The sequence below is a fragment of the Pseudophryne corroboree genome, chromosome 8 (assembly GCF_028390025.1).
Source record: "Pseudophryne corroboree isolate aPseCor3 chromosome 8, aPseCor3.hap2, whole genome shotgun sequence".
Lineage (NCBI taxonomy): Eukaryota > Metazoa > Chordata > Amphibia > Anura > Myobatrachidae > Pseudophryne > Pseudophryne corroboree.
The window spans coordinates 170381092-170404935 of NC_086451.1; the positions used below are offsets into that span (position 1 = coordinate 170381092).

The window sequence follows — 23844 nt, forward strand, 5'->3', positions numbered from 1 at the left end:
CACCCCCCTGTCAAGTGAAGTAGATCCAACTGAGGCAGCACAAGGAAACTCTCGATAGAAGAACAAGGCTAGAGGAAGATCTGAGACAAATAAATCTGACTTTTACCAGAGCTGACCAGAGGAAAGAACAAACACAGTCCCCCACTACCACAAATAATGCAGTCGAGTTTCCCACATTTGGGGAAATCATAGGGGTCAGCATACCCAGAATGCAATGAATGAACCTCACCCTGGGAGAACAATCTTCATGACCATGGTATCTCCTATGCAAAATAAGTATGACTTGGGATAGGGCTGGGGAGGGCCGCTGCTCAGGCACATCTCTGTCAAGTAAAGGAGATTCAACTGAGGCAGCACAAGGGAACTCTCATCTGGGGACAACAACTGCAGGGAGAACACATATTTTCAGATGAACATGGGAGGGCAGAAGGCTGCCTAATACTGAAGCACCCCCAAACAACAAACCAAATGCAACAACTAGTGCAAGCATTCCTGGGGGAAGGCCTGCAGCAGATGGATTTGCATATGGTGATGTCATCCAAGCAGTGGGTCAAAGTTGGCTTCAACCCTCGTCTGCATATGAAAAGAGAAAAGTGGCGTGCAGGGCATGGCGGCCTTTTGCGGCGCTTGGATGACCCCTAGTTTGCATTAAACACCTCCACCCTCCTTCGGTGTGGGGCTATGCCCCAGCCCCTGAAGCATTCAAGCTGATTTCTTGCAGCAGCTGGGCACTGTAACAGCTCCAGAGCTGCTCTGTAAGGCAAGTAAAAGGGCGTGGGCCCTGCAGCACTACCTTAAGTTCGCATTGTGCGTTGGAAGGCACAAAGTAAGCAGACGGGAGAAGTCAGGATAGTGCGCAAGGGCATAGAAGGGAGCAACTCAAGAAAAGAGAAGTGGAAACAGACAGCAAACTAGGCTGGAGAGAGACCTGAGACAAAGAGATCTGAATTATACGAGAGCCGACCAGGGGAAACACAAATTATGCAGTCAAGTGTCCAACATTTGGGGAAACCGCAGGAGCAGCACACCCAGAGTGCAATGGGTGAGCCTTGCCCTGGGAGAAGCACCTTCATGATCATAGTATCTCACCTGGCAGGTAAGTAGGAGTTGGGCTAGAGCTGGGGAGGGTCGCTGCTTGGGCACCCCCCTGTCAAGTGAAGGAGATCCAACTGAGGCAGCACATGGAAACTCTCGAAAGAAGAACAAGGCTAGAGGAAGATCTGAGACAAATAAATCTGACTTTTACCAGAGCTGACCAGAGGAAAGCACAAACACAGTCCCCCACTACCACAAATAATGCAGTCGAGTTTCCCACATTTGGGGAAATCACAGGGGTCAGCATACCCAGAATGCAATGAATGAACCTCACCCTGGGAGAACAATCTTCATGACCATGGTATCTCCTATGCAAAATAATTATGATTTGGGATAGGGCTGGGGAGGGCCGCTGCTCAGGCACATCTCTGTCAAGAATTTATAAAGTCTATACATATATATAACCAAATGTCAATATATATATATAGAACCCAGCGATTCTATCAAAACTTATCTATTTCACCAATTTGTTGCTTATTTAATCTTTATACATCTATTAATTTTCACCATATATTATAAAATGCTGCTCCCATAGGTAGTACTGTTCTACCAATAATAAACCAAATTTTAAAGATAATCACACTTGTTATTAAGGGAGCGCAAAAAATAAAATATACAAGCTCTTTATTTTTAAAAAATATATATAGACAGAAGAAACCCACATTCAATAAAATACAATGGAGTCAACATATATAGGCACCACTATCCATATCTAAATGTAATCAGGATCTATTTCATATTGCCCTTGATGACAACGGAATGTTTATTAAAGTGTCCAAAAAATCCTCCTGGATACAGCTGTTGTAATTTAATCATTACTTTCCAATTGTAATTGATACATTAAATTCCTTCTTGTGGATGAACAGCAACAGTTGTAACCAACGCCTCTTATTTACTGCAGTTAAAGTTCATATGTAACTCACGTGAGTAATGAAAGAAAACAGGGGGAGAGCGCTGTGATGGTTGGTGAAACACAGCGGTATGCTACGACCCCCGTTAACCGTGGCTGGATCTTATAGGCACTCGCGGTCGGGATATTTCTCCCTGCCGTGGGGTAGAGACCTCCTTTTGCTCGGTCTCAAATTGCTTTTTCCCCTTCACCGCTGTCTTTACATCAGACGTCCGCCGTGATGTAGCTCGTTCATGAACGGGCTTATATCTCAGCAATCAGAGTGTCCGGTAATCACCTTCCTTACGCGTTTTTCCGCTGTTATCCAAGAGCGGTTTCGTCAGAGGATACATCAGCAGCCTAGCAGGCTCTTTTTAAAATGCACCGGACCAATAGCATTACTAATTAGTTGATTGGATACATACATGTACTAATTGGATGCATACATGTAATGACTCACATATGGAACAACTTTCTAATTGCAATTGCACATATAAAGGCATTTCATAATATAAAAATAAGCAACATGGTGATTAAAAATAATAATAAAATAAGCAACAAGGTGGTTTAAAAAATAACAGAAAATATATAATCTATATACAGATTAACCTATAATCTTTCAATCAATACCTCATATCTATAATCACATATACATAATTCAGAGACTCAGCACTAAGGATCCCCATTTACTTATATAAAACCTTTTAGGGTAACATAAATCCATGCCATTACTAAAGCAGTTCTTGTGGCGCAGGGGAAACATCAAATGCACTCTATGCAGCTAGTCCCATGTTTGAATCCAACCTGCTCAGCTTAACATCCATATTATTTATTTACTTTTAATGGGATCATTCTATCAATTCATTTTTACCTTTAATTTTTGTTAATATTATTTCTATATTTCATTATTTTAACCCCTGGAATAACTACATTGCTGTTTAAACAACAAAAAGAATTGAAGAAAAAATAAATATTAAACAGACAATTTAAGGATTCGAAGATTTAAATATTTAAAGATTTTAAAATGTAAAACAGGGAGGGGGGGGAGGGAGGGGGGCCTTTTGGGAGAAGGAGGGGAAAAAAATAAAAATAGAAAAAAAAATATATATAGAACCAAGAGAAAGTGTAAAAAGAGGATGGAGGAAGAAATCTGATGTTCATCATTACTAGTGGATTTTACTAAAGAACTTTAAAGGAACACACACAACAGGATTATACAGTTTCATCCTAAGAGGAAAGCTGTTTCCAAAATAGCTACTTCTAATAATTTTTTTTATTTATTAAACATACAATAAATGGATATTCAATAAATAATGTATTAGGTAAATCAATAGATAAAATCTTCAGAGACTGCCAATGTTGTTCAGTTCGATGCTCTCATTCAGACCATCAGGTGTATGGGTACCCAAAGAAAAAATCCAAAATGCCTCCCTTGTCAAGTAAAGGAGATTCAACTGAGGCAGCACAAGGGAACTCTCATCTGGGGACAACAACTGCAGGGAGAACACATATTTTCAGATGAACATGGGAGGGCAGAAGGCTGCCTAATACTGAAGCACCCCCAAACAACAAACCAAACGCAACAACTAGTACAAGCATTCCTGGGGGAAGGCCTGCAGCAGATGGATTTGCATATGGTGATGTCATCCAAGCAGTGGGTCAAAGTTGGCTTCAACCCTCGTCTGCATATGAAAAGAGAAAAGGGGCGTGCAGGGCATGGCGGCCTTTTGCGGCGCTTGGATGACCCCTAGTTCGCATTAAACACCTCCACCCTACTTCGGTGTGGGGCTCATGTTGGCTATGCCCCAGCCCCTGAAGCATTCAAGCTGATTACTTGCAGCAGCTGGGCACTGTAATAGCTCCAGAGCTGCTCTGTAAGGCAACTAAAAGGGTGTGGGCCCTGCAGCACTACCTGTAGTTCGCATTGTGCGTTGGACGGCACAAAGTAAGCAGACGGTAGAAGTCAAGATAGTGCGCAAGGGCATAGAAGGGAGTGGCTCAAGAAAAGAGAAGTGTAAACAGACAGCAAACTAGGCTGGAGAGAGACATGAGACAAAGAGATCTGAATTATACGAGAGCCGACCAGGGGAAACACAAATTATGCAGTCAAGTTTCCCACATTTGAGGATATCGCAGGAGCAGCACACCCAGAGTGCAATTGGTGAGCCTTGCCCTGGGAGAAGCACCTTCATGATCATAGTATCTCACCTAGCAGGTAAGTAGGAGTTGGGCTAGAGCTGGGGAGGGTCACTGCTCGGGCACCCCCCTGTCAAGTGAAGGAGATCCAACTAAGGCAGCACAAGGGAACTCTCGAAAGAAGAACAAGGCTAGAGGAAGATCTGAGACAAAGAAATCTGACTTTTACCAGAGCTGACCAGAGGAAAGCACAAACACAGTCCCCCACTACCACAAATAATGCTGTCAAGTTTACCACATTTGGGGAAATAACAGGGGTCAGCATACCCAGAATGCAATGAATGAACCTCACCCTGGGAGAACAATCTTCATGACCATAATATCTCCTATGCAAAATAAGTATGATTTGGGATAGGGCTGGAGAGGGCCGCTGCTCAGGCACATCTCTGTCAAGTAAAGGAGATTCAACTGAGGCAGCACAAGGGAACTCTCATCTGGGGACAACAACTGCAGGAGGTACACATATTTTCAGATGAACATGGGAGGGCAGAAGGCTGCCTAATACTGAAGCACCCCCAAACAACAAACCAAATGCAACAACTAGTGCAAGCATTCCTGGGGGAAGGCCTGCAGCAGATGGATTTGCATATGGTGATGTCATCCAAGCAGTGGGTCAAAGTTGGCTTCAACCCTCGTCTGCATATGAAAAGATAAAATTGGCATGCAGGGCATGGCGGCCTTTTGCGGTGCTTGGATGACCCCTAGTTCGCATTAAACACCTCCACCCTCCTTCGGTGTGGGGCTCATGATGGCTATGCCCCAGCCCCTGAAGCATTCAAGCTGATTTCTTGCAGCAGCTGGGCACTGTAACAGCTCCAGAGCTGCTCTGTAAGGCAAGTAAAAGGGTGTGGGCCCTGCAGCACTACCTGTAGTTTGCATTGTGCGTTGGAAGGCACAAAGTAAGCAGACGGGAGAAGTCAGGACAGTGCGCAAGGGCATAGAAGGGAGCAACTCAAGAAAAGAGAAGTGGAAACAGACTGCAAATTAGGCTGGAGAGAGACCTGAGACAAAGAGATCTGAATTATACGAGAGCCGACCAGGTGAAACACAAATTATGCAGTCAAGTGTCCAACATTTGGGGAAACCGCAGGAGTAGCACACCCAGAGTGCAATGGGTGAGCCTTGCCCTGGGAGAAGCACCTTCATGATCATAGTATCTCACCTGGCAGGTAAGTAGGAGCTGGGCTAGAGCTGGGGAGGGTCGCTGCTCGGGCACCCCCCTGTCAAGTGAAGGAGATCCAACTGAGGCAGCACAAGGGAACTCTCGAAAGAAGAACAAGGCTAGAGGAAGATCTGAGACAAAGAAATCTGACTTTTACCAGAGCTGACCAGAGGAAAGCACAAACACAGTCCCTCACTACCACAAATAATGCAGTCCAGTTTCCCACATTTGGGGAAATCACAGGGGTCAGCATACCCAGAATGCAATGAATGAACCTCACCCTGGGAAAACAATCTTCATGACCATGGTATCTCCTATGCAAAATAAGTATGATTTGGGATAGAGCTGGGGAGGGCCGCTGCTCAGGCACATCTCTGTCAAGTAAAGGAGATTCAACTGAGGCAGCACAAGGGAACTCTCATCGGGGGACAACAACTGCAGGGAGAACACAAATTTTCAGATGAACATGGGAGGGCAGAAGGCTGCCTAATACTGAAGCACCCCCAAACAACAAACCAAATGCAACAACTAGTGCAAGCATTCCTGGGGGAAGGCCTGCAGCAGATGGATTTGCATATGGTGATGTCATCCAAGCAGTGGGTCAAAGTTGGCTTCAACACTCATCTGCATATGAATAGAGAAGAGGGGCATGCAGGGCATGGCGGCCTTTTGCGGCGCTTGGATGACCCCTAGTTCGCATTAAACACCTCCACCCTCCTTCGGTGTGGGGCTCATGTTGGCTATGCCCCAGCCCCTGAAGCATTCAAGCTGATTTCTTGCAGCAGCTGGGCACTGTAACAGCTCCAGAGCTGCTCTGTAAGGCAAGTAAAAGGGTGTGGGCCCTGCAGCACTACCTGTAGTTCGCATTGTGCGTTGGAAGGCACAAAGTAAGCAGACGGGAGAAGTCAGGATAGTGCGCAAGGGCATAGAAGGGAGCGGCTCAAGAAAAGAGAAGTGGAAACAGACAGCAAACTAGGCTGGAGAGAGACCTGAGACAAAGACATCTGAATTATACAAGAGCCGACCAGGGGAAACACAAATTATGCAGTCAAGTTTCCCACATTTGGGGAAATCACAGGGGCAGCACACCAAGAGTGCGATGGGTGAGCCTTGCCCTGGGAGAAGCACCTACATGATCATAGTATCTCACCTGGCAGGTAAGTAGGAGTTAGGCTAGAGCTGGGGAGGGTCGCTGCTCGGGCACCCCCCTGTCAAGTGAAGGAGATCCAACTGAGGCAGCACAAGGGAACTCTCGAAAGAAGAACAAGGCTAGAGGAAGATCTGAGACAAAGAAATCTGACTTTTACCAGAGCTGACCAGAGGAAAGCACAAACACAGCCCCCCACTACCACAAATAATGCAGTCGAGTTTCCAACATTTGGGGAAATCACAGGGGTCAGCATACCCAGAATGCAATGAATGAACCTCACCCTGGGAGAACAATCTTCATGACCATGGTATCTCCTATGCAAAATAAGTATGATTTGGGACAGGGATGGGGAGGGCCGCTGCTCAGGCACATCTCTGTCAAGTAAAGGCGATTCAACTGAGGCAGCACAAGGGAACTCTCATCTTGGGACAACAACTGCAGGGAGAACACATATTTTCAGATGAACATGGGAGGGCAGAAGGCTGCCTAATACTGAAGCACCCCCAAACAACAAACCAAATGCAACAACTAGTGCAAGCATTCCTGGGGAAGGCCTGCAGCAGATGGATTTGCATATGGTGATGTCATCCAAGCGGTGGGTCAAAGTTGGCTTCAACCCTCGTCTGCATATGAAAAGAAAAAAGGGATGTGCAGGGAATGGCGGCCTTTTGCGGCGCTTGGATGACCCCTAATTCGCATTAAACATCTCCACCCTCCTTCGGTGTGGGGCTCATGTTGGTTATGCCCCAGCCCCTGAAGCATTCAAGCTGATTTCTTGCAGCAGCTGGGCACTGTAACAGCTCCAGAGCTGCTCTGTAAAGCATGTAAAAGGGTGTGGGCCCTGCAGCACTACCTGTAGTTTGCATTGTGCGTTGGAAGGCACAAAGTAAGCAGACAGGAGAGGTCAGAATAGTGCGCAAGGGCATAGAAGGGAGCGGCTCAAGAAAAGAGAAGTGGAAACAGACAGCAAACTAGGCTGGAAAGAAACCTGAGACAAAGAGATCTGAATTATACGAGAGCCGACCAGGGGAAACACAAATTATGCAGTCAAGTTTCCCACATTTTGGGAAATCACAGGGGCAGCACACCAAGAGTGCAATGGGTGAGCCTTGCCCTGGGAGAAGCACCTACATGATCATAGTATCTCACCTGGCAGGTAAGTAGGAGTTGGGCTAGAGCTGGGGAAGGTCGCTGCTCGGGCACTTCCCTGTCAAGTGAAGGAGATCCAACTGAGTCAGCACAAGGGAACTCTCGAAAGAAGAACAAGGCTAGAGGAAGATCTGAGGCAAATAAATCTGACTTTTACCAGAGCTGACCAGAGGAAAGCACAAACACAGTCCCCCACTACCACAAATAATGAAGTCGAGTTTCCCACATTTGGGGAAATCACAGGGGTCAGCATACCCAGAATGCAATGAATGAACCTCACCCTGGGATAACAGTCTTCATTACCATGATATCTCCTATGCAAAATAAATATGATTTGGGATAGGGCTGGGGAGGGCCGCTGCTCAGGCACATCTCTGTCAAGTAAAGGAGATTCAACTGAGGCAGCACAAGGGAACTCTCATCTGGGGACAACAACTGCAGGGAGAACACATATTTTCAGATGAACATGGGAGGGCAGAAGGCTGCCTAATACTGAAGCACCCCCAAACAACAAACCAAATGCAACAACTAGTACAAGCATTCCTGGGGGAAGGTCTGCAGAAGACGGATTTGCATACAGTGATGTCATCCAAGCAGTGGGCACGGTTGGCTGGAACCCTCATCTGCATATGAAAAGAGAAAAGGGGTATGCAGGGAATGGCGGCCTTTTGCGGCGCTTGGATGACCCTTAGTTCGCATTAAACACCCCCACCCTCCTTCGGTGTGGGGCTCATGTTGGCAATGCCCCAGCCCCTGAAGCATTCAAGCTGATTTCTTGCAGCAGCTGGGCACTGTAACAGCTCCAGAGCTGCTCTGTAATGCAAGTAAAAGTTTGTGGGCCCTGCAGCACTACCTGTAGTTTGCATTGTGCATTGGAAGGCACAAAGTAAGCAGACAGGAGGAGAAGTCAGGATAGTGCACAAGGGTATAGAAGGGAGGGGCTCAAAAAAAAAGAAGTGGAAACAGACTGCAAACTAGGCTGGAGAGAGACCTGAGACAAAGAGATCTGAATTATATGAAAGCCGACCAGTGGAAACACAAATTATGCAGTCAAGTTTCCCACATTTGGGGAAATCACAGGGGCAGCACACCCAGAGTGCAATGGGTGAGCCTTGTCCTGGGAGAAGCACCTTCATGATCATAGTATCTCACCTGGCAGGTAAGTAGGAGTTGGGCTAGAGCTGGTGAGGGTCGCTGCTTGGGCACCCCCCTGTCAAGTAAAGGAGATCCAACTGAGGCAGCACAAGGGAACTCTCGAAAGAAGAACAAGGCTAGAGGAAGATCTGAGACAAAGAAATCTGACTTTTACCAGAGCTGACCAGAGGAAAGCACAAACACAGTCCCCCACTACCACAAATAATGCAGTCAAGTTTCCCACATTTGGGGAAATCACAGGGGTCAGCATACCCAGAATGCAATGAATGAACCTCACCCTGGGAGAACAATCTTCATGACCATGGTATCTCCTATGCAAAATAAGTATGATTTGGGATAGGGCTGGGGAGGGCCGCTGCTCAGGCACATCTCTGTCAAGTAAAGAAGATTCAACTGAGGCAGCACAAGGGAACTCTCATCTGGGGACAACAACTGCAGGGAGAACACATATTTTCAGATGAACATGGGAGGGCAGAAGGCTGCCTAATACTGAAGCACCCCCAAACAACAAACCAAATGCAACAACTAGTGCAAGCATTCCTGGAGGAAGGCCTGCAGCAGATGGATTTGCATATGGTGATGTCATCCAAGCAGTGGGTCAAAGTTGGCTTCAACCCTCGTCTGCATATGAATAGAGAAAATGGGCGTGCAGGGCATGTCGGCCTTTTGCAGCGCTTGGATGACCCCTAGTTCGCATTAAACACCTCCACGCTCCTTCGGTGTGGGGCTCATGTTGGCTATGCCCCAGCCCCTGAAGCATTCAAGCTGATTTCTTGCAGAAGCTGGGCACTGTAACAGCTCTAGAGCTGCTCTGTATGGCAAGTAAAAGGGTGTGGGCCCTGCAGCACTACCTGTAGTTCGCATTGTGCGTTGGAAGGCACAAAGTAAGCAGATGGGAGAAGTCAGGATAGTGCGCAAGGGCATAGAAGGGAGCGGCTCAAGAAAAGAGAAGTGGAAACAGACAGCAAACTAGGCTGGAGAGCTCTTCTGTCTATATTTTGCAAACCTGCTCTTGTCCTCTCCAGCTGCTCCATGTAGATTTGACGTCTGGAAAGGTGCATAACCCACTGACAAGCAGGCACACTCCTGCATGAGTTTTCTCTCTCACTAGCTGGATGATACACAATCATTTGCATGTGCTCCACCTCCGACACACCACCCACCCAACCACCCAGTGACCAGAGCCACCCACAAGCCAACTGGCTCCGTGATTTAATTTGCACAGTGTAGTCATCCAGGCAGCATGTCCTTCTCAATGGAAGGATCTCTGGTTCCATGGAATCTTCCACATTGGAATGCTGCGGAATAAAAAGGATTTAAATATTCAGCTTGCTAGCATTCAATGTACCTGCGGCTTGGCTTTAGCACATGGGTCTTCATCCTGTGGCCCTCCAGCTGCTGTGAAACTACACATCCCAGCATGCCCTGCCACAGTTTTGCTATTAAGGTATGCTAAAACTGAGGCAGGGCATGCTGGGATGTGTAGTTCCACAGCATCTGGAGGGTCGCAGGTTGAAGACCCATGTTCTAGCATGCCTGTTCTATGATGCATGTACCGTGATGTCACAATCAGCTTGGAATGGGGTGTCTAGCAGGCATTTGCTGACAGACACTTGAGGGAGACACACATCAGGAGATGCAGCATATCGGAGGTCTTCGATGCCTTTCCAGCAAATGCACACCACCTGCTGCTGGTCTGGACACAAAACAATGCCCACAATCGAAGTCCCAAAATGCCCAACTACAGGATTCATGTAAGTAGTGAATTTAGGAATGAATTTAGAAGTAGGAAATTAAGTTAGTTCACAAGTACATTCAAATTCAGATCTAAAGTCTAGGTAGGCCTCACGTCCTGGCAGCCCCCAGCACTTAAAAATGCCTTGATTAGAGATAGAGAATTAAATGTAGATAAAAAGTAGACACAAAATAAGACTCCACAGAGCAGTTATCAGGTGTCTTTATCAATTGTTGCATTTAAAAAATCAAGCAATTAGGGAACACAATGTTGCAACAATGTAACCCTATTTGCAAAATAGTACTAAATAAGTTTGTCGATGTAAGACATTTGCAAAGGCGCATCCAAAACACGCTGGAAAATGCAACTGAATCTGTTTTTGGAGGCTAGAATAGGAAATGTGCATCGGTCCTACCAGTACTGAAAGCTCTTCTACCATCTCCCTTTTCTGAAAAGCCATTTAATATATGGTTCCCAGATAGGGGACATATCAGATATTGCCTTTCAAAAGCAGCAAATATCATACCACTTCTATTGCCATCAAAGATAAACATTGATTGTTTTCAGATATTGGATTGAAAAAGCAGTCTTTATTGACATAAAGAAGCAAAAAAACATACATAAACATTACACACATAAGTACTGTGTTGCAGCACAGATAAAACACAATACAAATGCTGTCGGTATAGTACAGTTCAAGAACTACAGCACAGGCCAGCCTACACTATAAATCATGAACTGCACTATACATTTAAACAATACAATAATACAACAGTTAATAAGGCTATGGGTGTGGAGTGTAAGAGGGTGAGGGAATCACAAGCCCGAAGCTTTATTGAAAGACAGACACATATAAAGGGAGGATTAATAAATACAAAGATATCCTTTACTATAGAATGTAGACCAATCCGGTCTTTCAACTCTTCCACAACTTAAAAACGGATAGTGTTCCCAAGCCTTCCATCCTGGAATATCTTCAGTCTCTCGCCAATGAAGAAAACAATCCCTCCAGCAGACTCTTTAACCACGATACAAGATCACAGCCAAAAGGGCGAGAAGCAACTACACTTGCGTTTAACCAAAATAGCTAAAACTTAGTGGAGGAAAGTGCAGTGCACCAAAACATAAGCTGACACAATCATGGAGAATGCGCCAGCATATATGCTCTTCTATCTATATTTTGCAAACCTGCTCTTGTCCCCTCCAGCTGCTCCATGTAGATTTGACGTCTGGCAAGGTGCATAACCCACTGACAAGCAGGCACACTCCTGCATGAGTTTTCACTCTCACTAGCTGGATGATACACATTCATTTGCATGTGCTCCACCTCCGACACACCGCCCACCCAACCACCCAGTCACCAGAGCCACCCACAAGCCAACTGGCTCCGTGACTTAATTTGCACAGTGCAGTCATCCAGGCAGCATGTCCTTCTCAATGGAATAATCTCTGGTTCCATGGAATCTTCCGCATTGGAATGCTGCGGAACAAAAAGGATTTAAACATTCAGCTTGCTAGCATTCAATGTACCTGCGGCTTGGCTCTAGCACATGGGTCTTCATCCTGTGGCCCTCCAGCTGCTGTGAAACTACACATCCCAGCATGCCCTGCCACAGTTTTGCTATTAAGGTATGCTAAAACTGAGGCAGGGCATGCTGGGATGTGTAGTTCCACAGCAGCTGGAGGGTCGCAGGTTAAAGACCCATGTTCTAGCATGCCTGTTCTATGATGCATGTTCCGTGATGTCACAATCAGCTTGGAATGGGGTATCTAGCAGGCATTTGCTGACAGCCACTTGAGGTAGACACACATCAGGAGATGCAGCATATCGGAGGTCTTCGATGCCTTTCCAGCAAATGCACACCACCTGCTGCTGGTCTGGACACAAAACAATGCCCACAATCGAAGTCCCAAAATGCCCAACTACAGGATTCATGTAAGTAGTGAATTTAGGAATGAATTTAGAAGTAGGAAATTAAGTTAGTTCACAAGTGCATTCAAATTCAGATCTAAAGTCTAGGTAGGCCTCACGTCCTGGCAGCCCCCAGCATTTAAAAATGCCTTGATTAGAGGTAGGGAATTAAATGTAGATAAGAAGTAGATGCAAAATAAGACTCCACAGAGCAGTTATCAGGTGTCTTTATCAATTGTTGCATTTAAAAAATCAAGCAATTAGGGAACACAATGTTGCAACAATGTAACCCTATTTGCAAAATAGTACTAAATAAGTTTGTCGATGTAAGACATTTGCAAAGGCGCATTTAAAACACACTGGAAAATGCAACTGAATCTGTTTTTGGAGGCTAGAATAGGAAATGTGCATCGGTCAAACAAGTACTGAAAGCTCTTCTACCATCTTCCTTTTCTGAAAAGCCATTTAATATATGGTTCCCAGATAGGGGACATATCAGATATTGCCTTTCAAAAGCAGCAAATATCATACCACTTCTATTGCCATCAAAGATAAACATTGATTGTTTTCAGATATTGGATTGAAAAAGCAGTCTTTATTGACATAAAGAAGCAAAAAAACATACATAAACATTACACACATAAGTACTGTGTTGCAGCACAGATAAAACACAATACAAATGCTGTCGGTATAGTACAGTTCAAGAACTACAGCACAGGCCAGCCTACACTATAAATCATGAACTGCACTATACATTTAAACAATACAATAATACAACAGTTAATAAGGCTATGGGTGTGGAGTGTAAGAGGGTGAGGGAATCACAAGACCGAAGCTTTATTGTAACACAGACACATATAAGGGGAGGGGCAATAAATAGAAAGGTATCCTTTACTATAGAATGTAGTCCAATCCGACCTCTGTGCTCTTCCACAACTGAAAAACGGATAGTGTTCCCAAGCCTTCCATCCTGGAATATCTTTGGTCTTTCGCCAATGAAGAAAACAATCCCTCCCTCCAGCAGACCCTTCAACCACGATACAAGATCACAGCCAAAAGGCCGAGAAGCAACTACACTTGAGCTTAACAAAAATGGCTAAAACTTAGTGGAGGAAAGTGCAGTGCACCAAAACATAAGCTGACACAATCATGGAGAATGTGCCAGCATATATGCTCTTCTATCTATATTTTGCAAACCTGCTCTTGTCCCCTCCAGCTGCTCTATGTAGATTTGACGTCTGGCAAGGTGCATAACCCACTGACAAGCAGGCACACTCCTGCATGAGTTTTCTCTCTCACTAGCTGGATGATACACAATCATTTGCATGTGCTCCACCTCCGACACACCACCCACCCAACCACCCAGTCACCAGAGCCACCCACAAACCAACTAGCTCCGTGATTTAATTTGCACAGTGTAGTCATCCAGGCAGCATGTCCTTCTCAATGGAAGGATCTCTGGTTCCATGGAATCTTCCACATTGGAATGCTGCGGAACAAAAAGGATTTAAATATTCAGCTTGCTAGCATTCAATGTACCTGCGGCTTGGCTCTAGCACATGGGTCTTCATCCTGTGGCCCTCCAGCTGCTGTGAAACTACACATCCCAGCATGCCCTGCCACAGTTTTGCTATTAAGGTATGCTAAAACTGAGGCAGGGCATGCTGGGATGTGTAGTTCCACAGCAGCTGGAGGGTCGCAGGTTGAAGACCCATGTTCTAGCATGCCTGTTCTATGATGCATGTACCGTGATGTCACAATCAGCTTGGAATGGGGTGTCTAGCAGGCATTTGCTGACAGCCACTTGAGGGAGACACACATCAGGAGATGCAGCATATCGGAGGTCTTCGATGCCTTTCCAGCAAATGCACACCACCTGCTGCTGGTCTGGACACAAAACAATGCCCACAATCGAAGTCCCAAAATGCCCAACTACAGGATTCATGTAAGTAGTGAATTTAGGAATGAATTTAGAAGTAGGAAATTAAGTTAGTTCACAAGTACATTCAAATTCAGATCTAAAGTCTAGGTAGGCCTCACGTCCTGGCAGTTCCCAGCACTTAAAAATGCCTTGATTAGAGGTAGAGAATTAAATGTAGATAAAAAGTAGACACAAAATAAGACTCCACAGAGCAGTTATCAGGTGTCTTTATCAATTGTTGCATTTAAAAAATCAAGCAATTAGGGAACACAATGTTGCAACAATGTAACCCTATTTGCAAAATAGTACTAAATAAGTTTGTCGATGTAAGACATTTGCAAAGGCGCATCCAAAACACGCTGGAAAATGCAACTGAATCTGTTTTTGGAGGCTAGAATAGGAAATGTGCATCGGTCCTACCAGTACTGAAAGCTCTTCTACCATCTCCCTTTTCTGAAAAGCCATTTAATATATGGTTCCCAGATAGGGGACATATCAGATATTGCCTTTCAAAAGCAGCAAATATCATACCACTTCTATTGCCATCAAAGATAAACATTGATTGTTTTCAGATATTGGATTGAAAAAGCAGTCTTTATTGACATAAAGAAGCAAAAAAACATACATAAACATTACACACATAAGTACTGTGTTGCAGCACAGATAAAACACAATACAAATGCTGTCGGTATAGTACAGTTCAAGAACTACAGCACAGGCCAGCCTACACTATAAATCATGAACTGCACTATACATTTAAACAATACAATAATACAACAGTTAATAAGGCTATGGGTGTGGAGTGTAAGAGGGTGAGGGAATCACAAGCCCGAAGCTTTATTGAAAGACAGACACATATAAAGGGAGGATTAATAAATACAAAGATATCCTTTACTATAGAATGTAGTCCAATCCGGTCTTTCAACTCTTCCACAACTTAAAAACGGATAGTGTTCCCAAGCCTTCCATCCTGGAATATCTTCAGTCTCTCGCCAATGAAGAAAACAATCCCTCCAGCAGACTCTTTAACCACGATACAAGATCACAGCCAAAAGGGCGAGAAGCAACTACACTTGCGTTTAACCAAAATAGCTAAAACTTAATGGAGGAAAGTGCAGTGCACCAAAACATAAGCTGACACAATCATGGAGAATGCGCCAGCATATATGCTCTTCTATCTATATTTTGCAAACCTGCTCTTGTCCCCTCCAGCTGCTCCATGTAGATTTGACGTCTGGCAAGGTGCATAACCCACTGACAAGCAGGCACACTCCTGCATGAGTTTTCACTCTCACTAGCTGGATGATACACATTCATTTGCATGTGCTCCACCTCCGACACACCGCCCACCCAACCACCCAGTCACCAGAGCCACCCACAAGCCAACTGGCTCCGTGACTTAATTTGCACAGTGCAGTCATCCAGGCAGCATGTCCTTCTCAATGGAATAATCTCTGGTTCCATGGAATCTTCCGCATTGGAATGCTGCGGAACAAAAAGGATTTAAACATTCAGCTTGCTAGCATTCAATGTACCTGCGGCTTGGCTCTAGCACATGGGTCTTCATCCTGTGGCCCTCCAGCTGCTGTGAAACTACACATCCCAGCATGCCCTGCCACAGTTTTGCTATTAAGGTATGCTAAAACTGAGGCAGGGCATGCTGGTATATGTAGTTCCACAGCAGCTGGAGGGTCGCAGGTTGAAGACCCATATTCTAGCATGCCTGTTCTATGATGCATGTTCCGTGATGTCACAATCAGCTTGGAATGGGGTGTCTAGCATGCATTTGCTGACAGCCACTTGAGGGAGACACACATCAGGAGATGCAGCATATCGGAGGTCTTCGATGCCTTTCCAGCAAAATGCACACCACCAGCTGCTGGTCTGGACACAAAACAATGCCCACAATTGAAGGCTCAAAATGCCCAACTACAGGATTAATATAAGTAGTGAATTTAGGAATGAATTTAGAAGTAGGAAATTAAGTTAGTTCACAAGTACATTCAAATTCAGATCTAAAGTCTAGGTAGGCCTCACGTCCTGGCAGCCCCCAGCATTTAAAAATGCCTTGATTAGAGGTAGGGAATTAAATGTAGATAAGAAGTAGACACAAAATAAGACTCCACAGAGCAATTATCAGGTGTCTTTATCAATTGTTGCATTTAAAAAAATCAAGCAATTAGGGAACACAATGTTGCGACAATGTAACCCTATTTGCAAAATAGTACTAAATAAGTTTGTCGATGTAAGACATTTGCAAAGGCGCAAACAAAACACGCTGGAAAATGCAACTGAATCTGTTTTTGGAGGTTAGAATAGATGCAGGATCAAGTAGCTCAATGGGTAGGGTATTTGATTAGAATTCAACAGGTTATAGGTTTGAATCCTGGGTATGATAGTTTGAGGTGTTATTTAATAAAGTATGTTTATATACTAGTCACACATGGCTTACTTGTACAAATGGCATGTCACCAGTTAGTGCTGACTGCTAATATGCCATTTGCACAAACACGCCATGTGTGACTGTATATGCATTTAAGGAGGGCACCCCGGCAATACCACAAACCATTGAGTGTCAAGTATACTAGATATATCTTCATATCTCATGTGCTTTCTCTGAGACCAATCTTGTTATGCCCCTTCCCCACAAGGCATGCGCCTTTTGTCTATATTGCAAAAATGGGGAGGGGGGGGGGCATATAATTATCTGTCACAGGGCACCAAAAAGTCTAGTTATGGCTCTGGTATGCATTATGTAATCTGGCAGACCATATCTCCAACACTGGCTGGTTGGAATAGAAATCCGGTTATCTATGTGAGCAAATGACCATCAACGATTTACTCTCAAACACTAGAAAATGGACAAAAATGGTCCCCTAAACAAATTGGTTAAATTTTGGGTTTAACCAATTTGTGTAATGACCATTTTTGACCACTTTTCTAGTGTTTGGGAGCAAATGGTTAATTGACATTTGCTCCTATACATTACCAGATTTTCATTCCATCCATCCAGACTGGATAGATAGCCTGACAGATAATTGTGTAGTGTACGCCCAGGATAACTGTCAGTTGTGCTTTCTTTTATGACGGCACATAAATGGGTGGGCAGATCCAGAGCAAGCACTGCCCACTCATGCATAGTTGTCAACTGATGTGAAGTTCCAGGGGGCAATCTCAGTTATAAAGAAAAGTATCTGGAAATTGTCCCTAGTTTAAAAAAAAAATAAAAAAAAATTGATCAACTCCATTTATTTAGTATGATATCCCAGGTGATAGGATGCCGGCAGTCAGAACAACATACTTTATTAAATAACACATCTCAAACTACCATACCCAGGATTCAAACCTATAACCTGTTGAATTCTAATCAAACACCCTACCTATTGAGCTATTTGATCCTGCATAAAAATTGTGAACATTATATGAAGCTATTGGTACTTTGAAAAAAAAAGTATCAGCATTACAACGCAGCAGATCCATGCAGTTTGCAGCCACACACTACATGTATCTGCTCAGCCACAATGCTGATTATTTCTTCACAAAGTACAAGGTGAGCTCCAAACAGAATTCTCTAGCTTAGAATTATGCCAAACCTAGAAGTCGGGCCCCCCACCCTGGGATCCCCCAGAGGGAGGCCTGCACCGTCATGCGGCAGGCTTGTCCGTTTTGGAAGCAGGCTGATGGGCAGCCCAGGCTTGCTTCAGTCTGGGCTTGGCAGGTCTGGAAGCATGAGCTTGCTTTGGGTATGCCTGACCTTGGGTACGCTTTACCTTGAGGATGAAAGGGCCAAGGGAAAGTACTTTTAGCCTTCTGCGTGGTAGAAGTCATACTAGGTAGGCAAGCTGTTTTAGCGGTAGCCAGATCAGCTACAATCTTATTGAGGTCTTCTCCAAAGAGAGTGTCTCCCTTGAAAGGAAGCACCTCCAGGGTTTTCTTGGAATCCATATCCACCGACCAGGATCTCAACCAGCTGTATAAAGTATTACCTTGGAACTGGCTCTCCACTCCCCATTATCTGGTTATCATGGCTTCCTCCGCCAGTGTCCAGACTCGCTTGCTGAAGCTCGGCCACTTCTTCCTAGCAGCAGGCTCCTGGATCACTGGGCAGCAGAGGTGCTTGGGAGCCGGAAGGGGGCGGAGCAATCAGGCAGGCAGTTGCAGTGCTGCCCAGCTATCTGTGGTGTGAGAAGAAGCAGGGGCACCCCACCGCTGGCAGTGCTGCAGCTAGCGGTGGTGGCAGCGGCGAGGCTGCTGGGCTGGGTCTTTAAAAAGGTGGAAAGAAGGGTGTTACGGCATGGAATGTACAAACTGCGAGACCCTGCTGGTAGCGCCTTTGTCTATTTAGTAGGAAGGGCACGTAACAGCCGGAGGGCAATGGAGGAAGCCCCTTTAGGGCTGGAGCCCGGCGGCAACTGACTCCGTTGTCTCTGGCAGTTCCGCCCCTGGACTAGAGGAATGGTCAAGAACATGGCAACATTTAATGCCAAAAAATGCAAAATCATACACGTCTCAAAAATACAAAGGCTAACTATAATATTAAGGGCATTATAATGGCAAGAGGAAAGCTATCTAAGTATTACTATTTCAGGTGAGCAATGTAACAAAGCAATAGGAAAGGCAAGTCAGATGCTTGTTTGCATAGGTAAAGAACCAGTAGCAGAAAAAAGTAATACAGGTTGAGTATCCCATATCCAAATATTCCGAAATACGGACTTTTTTGAGTGAGACTGAGATAGTGAAACCTTTGTTTTTTGATGGCTCAGTGTACACAAACTTTGTTTAATACTCAAAGTTATTAAAAATATTGTATTAAATGAACTTCAGACTGTGTGTATAAGGTGTATATGACACATAAATGAATTCTGTGAATGTACACACACTTTGTTTAATGCACAAAGTTATAAAAAATATTGTCTAAAATGACCTTCAGGCTGTGTGTATATGGTATATATGAAACATAAATGCATTCTGTGCTTAGATTTAGGTCCCATCACCATAATATCTCGTTATGGTATGCAATTATTCCAAAATACAGAAAAATCCGATATCCTAATGACGCGGTTGTTGTTTTTGGGAGTGATACTGGACACAGAAGAGGTTTTCTTCTAGTGGAATGGCTCTGGAGATCCAGAGTCTGGTCAAACAAATTCTGAAACCAGCAAGAGTGTTAATCCATCAATGCATTCGGTTGCTGGGGAAGATGGTTGCGGCCTACGAGGCCATTCAGTTTGGCAGGCTCCATGCCAGAGTGTTCCAGTGGGACCTGTTGGACAAGTGGTCCGGATCCCACCTACACATGCACCGGAGGATAATCCTGTCTTCCAAGACCAGAATCTCACTCCATTGGTGGCTGCACAGTTCTCACCACCTAGAGGGGCGATAGTTTGGGATCCAGGACGGGATCCTAGGGACCACGGATGCAACCCTCCGAGGCTGGGGAGCAGTCACACAGGGGGAAAACATCCAAGGAAGATGGTCAAGTCAGGAAAGTTGTCTCCACATAAATGTTCTGGAGTTAAGGGCCATTTAATAACTGCAGACACAGTACGCACTGGGACGGGTGCCCAGCATCCTCTACGGACTAAGAGAAAAGGATTTACCAGTAGGTATTAAAATCCTATTTTCTCTAAAGTCCTAGAGGATGCTGGGGACTCCGTAAGGACCATGGGGATAGACGGGCTCCGCAGGAGACATGGGCACTTTAAGAAAGACTTTAGTTCTGGGTGTGCACTGGCTCCTCCCTCTATGCCCCTCCTCCAGACCTCAGTTTGATACTGTGCCCAGTGGAGACTGGGTGCTTTTCAGGAGCTCTCCTGAGCTTTCTGACAGAAAGTATTTTGTTAGGTTTTTAATTTTCAGGGAGCACTGCTGGCAACAGACTCCCTCATCGAGGGACTGAGGGGAGAGAAGCAGCCCTACTCTCTGAGTTGCAAGGTCCTGCTTCTTAGGCTACTGGACACCATTAGCTCCAGAGGGATTGGTACGCAGGATCTCACCCTCGCCGTCCGTCCCAGAGCCGCGCCTCCGTCCCCCTCGCAGAGCCGGAAGATAGAAGCCGGGTGAGTATGAGAAGAAAAGAAGACTTCAGAGGCGGCAGAAGACTTCATGATCTTCACTGAGGTAACGCACAGCACTGCAGCTGTGTGCCTTTGCTCCCATACACCTCACATACTCCGGTCACTGTAAGGGTGCAGGGCGCAGGGGGGGCGCCCTGGGCAGCAATATAAACCTCTTTCGCAAAAATATAACATATATACAGCTGGGCACTGTATATATGTATGAGCCCCCACCAATTTTACAGTTTAAGCGGGACAGAAGCCCGCCTCCGAGGGGGCGGGGCTTCTCCCTCAGCACTCACCAGCGCCATTTTTTCTCCACAGCACCGCTGAGAGGAAGCTCCCCGGACTCTACCCTGCTTATACCACGTTAGACAAGAGGGTTGAAAAGAGGGGGGGGGGGGGCACATAATTCGCAAATTACATACAGCAGCACTACTGGGCAAACATTAAGTTACTGTTTTATTCCTGGGTTATATAGCGCTGGGGTGTGTGCTGGCATACTCCCTCTCTGTCTCTCCAAAGGGCCTTGTGGGGAAACTGTCTTCAGAAAAAGCATTCCCTGTGTGTGTGGTGTGTCGGTACACGTGTGTCGACATGTCTGAGGAAGAAGGCTATATTAGAGAGGAGCGGGAGCAAATGAATGTGGTGTCTCCGCCGACAGCTGATTGGATGGATATGTGGAATGTTTTAAATGCTAGTGTAAACTCATTGCACAAAAGATTAGACAAGGCAGAAGCTTTGGGACAGTCAGGGTCTCAACCCATGCCTGATCCTATGTTGCAGGGACTGTCAGGGTCTCATAAGCGCCCACTATCCCAGTTTGTTAACACAGATACCGACACGGATTCTGACTCCAGTGTCGATTACGATGATGCAAAGTTACAGCCAAAATTGGCAAAATCCATTCGATTTATGATTATGGCAATAAAAGATGTTTTGCACATCACAGAGTAACCCCCTGTCGCTGACAAGAGGGTACATATGTACAAGGGAAAGAAGCCTGAGGTAACCTTTCCCCCCTCACACGAGCTGAACGAGTTATGTGAAAAAGCTTGGAAATCTCCAGATAAAAGACTGCAGATTTCCAAAAGGATTCTTATGGCGTATCCTTTCCCATCAACGGATAGGTTACGATGGGAATGCTCCCCTAGGGTGGACAAAGCATTAACACGCTTATCCAAGAAGGTAGCCCTCCCGTCCCAGGATACGGCTACCCTCAAAGAGTGTGCTGACCGCAAACAGGAGATTACCCTGAAGTCCATTTATACACATTCAGGTACCTTACTCAGACCGGCAATTGCGTCGACCTGGGTGTGTAGTGCTGTAGCGGCATGGACAAATGCCTTATCTGAGGGGATGGATAGCCTAGACAAGGATACTATTTTATTGACCCTGGGGCATATAAGAGATGCTGTCCTATATATGTGTGTATGCAAACTACCGGTGGTGCTGCAGGGCCCACACCCTTTTACTTGTCTTGTAGAGCAGCTCTGAAGCTGTTACAGTGCCCAGCTGCTGCAAGAAATCAGCTTGAATGCTTCAGGGGCTTGGGCATGGCCAACATGAGCCCCACACCGAAGGAGGGTGGGGGTGTTTAATGCAAACTTGGGGTTATCCAAGCGCCGCAAAAGACCGCCATGCCCCGCATGCCCCTTTTCTCTTTTCATATACAGATGAGGGTTCCAGCCAACTTTGGCCCACTGCTTGGATGACATCACCGAATGCAAATCCGTCTGCTGCAGACCTTCCCCCAGGAATGCTTGCAATAGTTGTTGCATATGGTTTAATGTCTGAGGGTGCTTCAGTATTAGGCAGCCTTCCGCCCTCCCATGTTCATCTGAAAAGATGTGGTCTCCCTGCAGTTGTTGTCCTCAGACGAGAGTTCCCTTGTGCTTCCTCAGTTAAATCTCCTTAACTTGACGAGGGTGTGCCCGAGCAGCCGCCCTCCCCAGCCCTTTCCCAACACATACTTATCTTGCATATGAGATCTCTTGATCATGAAGATAGTTCTCACAGGTTGAGGTTCATCCTGGCCCCGCTCCCCGCTGGAGAGCGCTGATGAGGACAGCAGCGGGGCTTCAGCAGCAGGGTGAGTATGTGTGGCCAGAGACCTCCCTTCCCATGTGCAGGCCTGCAGAGTGTGCCGCGCAGGATGGGGCATGTGACACTCTCCCTCCCTGGGGCTCTTCCAGATGTAGCTCCTCAGCAGTATTTTTCCCGGGCTGCGCGGCGCTCTCCCCGACTGGCATCCGCCCTGGAACACTGCCTTCCTCAACGCAACATCAGCAGGGGGCCCGGGCCTCATCACCATCCCAGGTCTTTCTCATGTATGTATCATGTATGTGTGTGTGATATATGTATGAATCATATATGTTTGTGATATCTATCTATCTATCTATCTATCTATCTATCTATCTATCTATCGTATGTGTGTGTATATATGTATCTATCATGTATGTATGTATCTATCTTGTATGTATGTGTTCTATCTATCTATCTATCTATCTATCTATCTATCGTGTGTGTGATATATGTATGTATCTATCATGTATGTGTTATATGTATGTATCACACCTTCCTCTATACATATACATACATACATACATACATACATACATACATACATACACACACCTATATCTGTACGTACACTGACATACACACACCAACATCTATACATAAACACGCTGACCCCTAAACGTACACCAACGTACCCACATGTGAATCTATACATACATGTGCTGACACCTGGACATACACTGATGTACCCACACCTAACATCTATACATACACATGCTAACAACTGGACGTATACAGACGTACCCACATTTGCATCCATGCATATATAGATGTAGGTGTGTGTACGTCAGTGTACGTCCAGGTGTCAACGCGTGTATGTATAGATGCAGGTGTGGGTACGTCTGTGTATGTCCAGGTGTCAGAATGTGTATGTATAGATGCAGGTGTGGGAACGTCAGTGTAGGTTCAGGTGTCAGCGCGTGTATGTATAGATGCAGGTGCTTGTATGTCCAGATGTCAGTGCATGTATGTATAGATGCAAGTGTGGGTACGTCGGTGTATGTCCATTTGTCAGCGCGTGTATATATAGATGCAGGTGCTTGTATGTTGGTGTATGTCCAGGTGTCAGCATGTGTATGTATAGATGCAGGTGTGGGAATGTTGGTGTATGTCCAGGTGTCAGGGCGTGTATGTATGGATATTAGGTGTGGGTACATCAGTGTATGTCCAGGTGTTAGCGCATGTATGTATAGATGCAGGATAATAATCGCACAGCGTGCCCCCCGCCAACCACAAACCTCCCCCACCCCCCTGTATGACATAAACACCGCTAATTCCACTTACACACAATAATTTCAGTTTGCGACCAGGAGCCGGCAATGTATGTGCACCCAAATGAAGC

The 23844-nt window shown here is 45.5% G+C and overlaps 13 non-coding genes across 13 annotated transcripts; all 13 read right to left on the reverse strand.

Moving 5' to 3' along the window:
• Positions 1-116: 116 nt before the first annotated feature.
• On the reverse strand, positions 117-280 carry LOC134950634 (U1 spliceosomal RNA). Its single transcript, XR_010183519.1, has one exon. It is a non-coding gene; the product is annotated as a U1 spliceosomal RNA (small nuclear RNA).
• A 661-nt stretch (positions 281-941) lies between these two features.
• On the reverse strand, positions 942-1104 carry LOC134952894 (U1 spliceosomal RNA). Its single transcript, XR_010185273.1, has one exon. It is a non-coding gene; the product is annotated as a U1 spliceosomal RNA (small nuclear RNA).
• Positions 1105-1256: 152 nt separating this feature from the next.
• LOC134950445 (U1 spliceosomal RNA) lies at positions 1257-1420 on the reverse strand. The gene has a single exon (XR_010183363.1). It is a non-coding gene; the product is annotated as a U1 spliceosomal RNA (small nuclear RNA).
• Positions 1421-4044: 2624 nt separating this feature from the next.
• On the reverse strand, positions 4045-4207 carry LOC134953419 (U1 spliceosomal RNA). The gene has a single exon (XR_010185567.1). It is a non-coding gene; the product is annotated as a U1 spliceosomal RNA (small nuclear RNA).
• A 152-nt stretch (positions 4208-4359) lies between these two features.
• LOC134951538 (U1 spliceosomal RNA) lies at positions 4360-4523 on the reverse strand. Its single transcript, XR_010184260.1, has one exon. It is a non-coding gene; the product is annotated as a U1 spliceosomal RNA (small nuclear RNA).
• A 671-nt stretch (positions 4524-5194) lies between these two features.
• On the reverse strand, positions 5195-5357 carry LOC134953022 (U1 spliceosomal RNA). The gene has a single exon (XR_010185369.1). It is a non-coding gene; the product is annotated as a U1 spliceosomal RNA (small nuclear RNA).
• A 152-nt stretch (positions 5358-5509) lies between these two features.
• On the reverse strand, positions 5510-5673 carry LOC134951478 (U1 spliceosomal RNA). Its single transcript, XR_010184210.1, has one exon. It is a non-coding gene; the product is annotated as a U1 spliceosomal RNA (small nuclear RNA).
• A 671-nt stretch (positions 5674-6344) lies between these two features.
• LOC134953493 (U1 spliceosomal RNA) lies at positions 6345-6507 on the reverse strand. The gene has a single exon (XR_010185598.1). It is a non-coding gene; the product is annotated as a U1 spliceosomal RNA (small nuclear RNA).
• Positions 6508-6659: 152 nt separating this feature from the next.
• LOC134950924 (U1 spliceosomal RNA) lies at positions 6660-6823 on the reverse strand. Its single transcript, XR_010183756.1, has one exon. It is a non-coding gene; the product is annotated as a U1 spliceosomal RNA (small nuclear RNA).
• A 670-nt stretch (positions 6824-7493) lies between these two features.
• LOC134953381 (U1 spliceosomal RNA) lies at positions 7494-7656 on the reverse strand. Its single transcript, XR_010185550.1, has one exon. It is a non-coding gene; the product is annotated as a U1 spliceosomal RNA (small nuclear RNA).
• Positions 7657-7808: 152 nt separating this feature from the next.
• Positions 7809-7972, reverse strand: LOC134951936 (U1 spliceosomal RNA). The gene has a single exon (XR_010184577.1). It is a non-coding gene; the product is annotated as a U1 spliceosomal RNA (small nuclear RNA).
• A 673-nt stretch (positions 7973-8645) lies between these two features.
• Positions 8646-8808, reverse strand: LOC134952663 (U1 spliceosomal RNA). The gene has a single exon (XR_010185139.1). It is a non-coding gene; the product is annotated as a U1 spliceosomal RNA (small nuclear RNA).
• Positions 8809-8960: 152 nt separating this feature from the next.
• On the reverse strand, positions 8961-9124 carry LOC134950529 (U1 spliceosomal RNA). Its single transcript, XR_010183432.1, has one exon. It is a non-coding gene; the product is annotated as a U1 spliceosomal RNA (small nuclear RNA).
• Between the last annotated feature and the right edge of the window lie 14720 nt (positions 9125-23844).